Source organism: Nestor notabilis, unplaced genomic scaffold (genome assembly GCF_000696875.1).
Source record: "Nestor notabilis isolate BGI_N333 unplaced genomic scaffold, ASM69687v1 scaffold27653, whole genome shotgun sequence".
Taxonomy (NCBI): domain Eukaryota; kingdom Metazoa; phylum Chordata; class Aves; order Psittaciformes; family Psittacidae; genus Nestor; species Nestor notabilis.
The window spans coordinates 1-268 of record NW_009922858.1 but is presented as its reverse complement, the minus strand read 5'-3'; positions in this window follow the sequence as shown (position 1 = coordinate 268).

The following is a 268-nucleotide window of genomic DNA, read 5'->3' as shown; positions in this document are numbered from 1 at the left end:
CGGGCCCCCCACCCGGCCCCCCCCCCCGGGGGTGCTCCCCCCCAGCCACAGCACCCATCAACCGGGGACCCCAGCACCCTGATGGCGGGACCTTGGCACCCCGTGATGGATACAGCACTGCCTGGCTGGGTCCCCTCCTGGTCTGGGGGGCACAGCAAGGCACAGACACCCCCTGAGTGCCTCTGTACCTGTGTTGCCCAGCACCCAGCTCCTTGGATACCCACATTCCCCTGGAGTTCCCAGGCCTGTACTCGCATGTCACATGCCC